At 37.4% G+C, this 3275-nt stretch overlaps 1 non-coding gene across 1 annotated transcript; it reads right to left on the bottom strand.

Annotated features, from left to right (window-relative positions):
* Positions 1-474: 474 nt before the first annotated feature.
* TRNAA-AGC lies at positions 475-547 on the bottom strand. The gene has a single exon. It is a non-coding gene; the product is annotated as a tRNA-Ala (tRNA).
* Between the last annotated feature and the right edge of the window lie 2728 nt (positions 548-3275).

The following is a 3275-nucleotide window of genomic DNA, read 5'->3' on the forward strand; positions in this document are numbered from 1 at the left end:
CTACATTCTTTGTCAAATTTAACCAGTGTATCACTGCATAAGATCTTTTCGCTGACAGGAGCTTTCAGTATGATGGAGATGCTGGAATCGTCCTTACGCTGGTTGTACCTGGCGTGCTGTGCTGTGCCTGTGCAATGATAAAAGGAAAACATGCACGACAACCTCAGGCTATCCATCTCTGCTGCTCAAGCTTGTGGACGTGGATCACTGAAGGTATGTAGGAACAGTTGTTCACAGAAGTAAAATTAAAGTGAAGCAGATTTTGAGAAGTACGTCAGAATTATCATAGAGTCATAGAATAGTTTGGGTCAGAAGGGCCTTTAAAGGTCACCTAGTCCAAACCCCCTGCACTGAGCAGGGGCATCTGCAACTAGAGACAGTTGCTCAGAGCCCCATCCAACCTGGCCTGGAATGTTTCCAGGGATGGGGCATCAACCACCTCTCTGGGCAACCTGGGCCAGTGCTTCAAAAGCCTGGAGAATGCGGGCATCGATCCCGCTGCCTCTCACATGCTAAGCGAGCGCTCTACCACTTGAGCTAATTCCCCTCCTGATGCTACCCAAATCCAAGAAAGAACAAAAGTCAGTCTCTCAGATCTTTAATGAAAAGATAATTAACTCTTTCCTGCCTATTATCACTCTGTACCTATAGACAAAGATTACTAGAGTAAGCACAGTGTATCTAATGACTGAGTTTCCTGATTTGAGAATTTATGTTTAAAAACATACTACACTGACCTCATTCATTTTCCATTTTTACTAGGAAAAAGAATGAAACCCATTCCTACAGTTTATGTTTTCAAGACCACCTTCAGCTAGCACAAAGCACTGCTTGACCAAATTGCATGTGTAAAACAGATACACATTCATATCCTGCTGGCTTAATTGAAGTTACTGCATCATTTATACTTCTACCTGTCTGTGCCATCTCACATCGTGAGGCCTTACAGGATGCAAGGAAGGTGCTTCCTTGGAAAGTCACAAGAGGCCAAAGATCTGATTTTTCTCAACAAAACATTTTTTTCTGTAAGAAAATAATACTGCTGTGAAAACTCGTAAGAAGATGTTGAAAGATGCTCTTCATAGGGAAAATTCACGTGCACATTATTTCATACTAAACTGATAATGAACAACTATTAATGACTTTGCAGTCAGTGAATTATAATAACCTAAGTGATTACAGAATTTTCAGCCTAACTTTAAGGAAGCACTTTACTCATATTCAGCTGTTCTGTAGTTTATCTGTTACCCAATTAATCAAATCTAAGGGTTGCCATGAAGGTTCCATGTGCTTTTTTGGTTATTCCACCCTCCATCAGATCCTTTGTGTTCTCCAGCAATATATTCTTATGTCACATACTTGCTCCAATATTTAGATAAAAACAGAAGTCAAGCAGTGAGTACATTTGAGGTAGAAGAAAGTTCAAAGCAGGACATAGCTTAGAAATTATTATAGAGTATTTCTTATCATTTTAAGCAAAACATTCTAAAGGACGGCATAAAGTCTTGTTAGAGAGGAGATGAAATTTCCCCTCTTCTGATCTGGTTAGCATTTTCTGAAGAGAGCCACAGTGAGCACTCATGCTTGGAATCTGCACAGTAGGAATTGGGGTGTCTTCCAGAGCACTTATCCTTGCACAAAGCATTACACGAGTAAAGTGAATGAGTAAGGAATCGGGTGGTGAGATAATGCTTTTACTGCATGTACCCATCATTGTTTTTAATCAATTTGTCCTCAGCTAGTCTTGATGCTTCCTTCCTCAGTAGAGTGTGTGTAACTCTGCATTTCCTTGGAAAACTCATTTCCATGAGAATGTACGCAGAGAAGGAGTTAAAACTGAAACATGTTGAGTCATATTTGGCTCTTCAGGTCTTAACAGAGCACTGAAAATGGACTAGCATGATATGGCCAAAGGGTCTCCATAAATTTTAGAGAGGGAGAAAAAAAACCAAACAACCAAATAGAGCTCATGGGCAGGGGAAAGGTTAATAAGAAGGATAATACTAAGACATATGTGATTTAACGAGTTCAGAAGTTAAAAAGAAAAATTTAGTTAAAAAGAGACCAGATATTCAACTTGAGCTTTCATATACTGTACTTCTCATGTAAATCTCTGCCATACAGTCATTAAGATTCTACAACTAGAAGTACATATTTCAGCAGCTGTAGTATCTGCTGCATTTCTCCTCCTATGCATGCCCACATAAGCTTATTTGGTGTGTGTGCACACACAAATTACAGGAAATGTTTTTCACACTGTACTAATAACTTCAATTTTTCAGGAAATACAACAATGTAACACATTTTGGAAGAAGTGCATTCAGTTTCATTTGAAAATGAAGCCCTATCAGTCAAAATAAAATAAAATAAAATTTATAAAGGTTATATGATATTTATGCATTTACTAAATATAAAAATCAACATATGGTGCAATGTTACCATATGTTTGATTCTGTAGGAGCAGATTTCCAGTGTGGTTGTAGAGCTCCCCACAACAGATCATTAGCTCTGAATTTCCTTTAAAATCCTTTTTGAAGAAAAACAAGCAAAAAGTATCCAAGTAAAAGAGACACATGATCTATGTCATACCTACAATAGAAAACAAAATACAAAATGGACACTACAATCTACATTTAAAAAACGCATATATAATATGTAGTTGTTACTACTTAATAAGATCTGTTGCTCACAGTACAGCAGAAGTGAGTGAGTGAGGATTTTCTGATCTACTAGGGGTGTGAATTTGAAAAATACATCAAAAGAGCCAAAGTTCTGATATGAAACAAGAACTATGAAAAGCCTCTTTCAGAATAAAATCATGAGGAAATACTTGTTTTGGTTGTTGTCATTCACTGAGAGATTATATGAATGCCATGGTCTGATCTGGCCAATTTTGGTTTGGACCCCTGCCATGAATCACCTCTAATACAGTTTAGGTATTCTGCAATAAATGTAAATGCACTTTAAATTCAAGAATAAATTACAAGCTGTCAGAGATTTTACAGAAAACTGTTTGTATATGTCAGAATTTTAAATATTTCAGCAGAAGCACTGGTGAGCTGTTGAGTTACACTGTCGTACGCCTGGTTCTAGTTGCTTTAAAAAGCACCTCAGCTCTTTCTTCCTGAAGAGGTAAATATTGCCACTGGACAGGCAGTGAAAAATTTGGAAATTTCATTCCTGGTGCTGTTTTTTATTTCCTTGTGTGGATTTAGGTTAAATATTCGTTTACGCCAATGTCAGCAAAATAATATAAAGATACAATATCAATGCCT

Source organism: Merops nubicus, unplaced genomic scaffold (assembly GCF_000691845.1).
Source record: "Merops nubicus isolate BGI_N331 unplaced genomic scaffold, ASM69184v1 scaffold9420, whole genome shotgun sequence".
Lineage (NCBI taxonomy): Eukaryota > Metazoa > Chordata > Aves > Coraciiformes > Meropidae > Merops > Merops nubicus.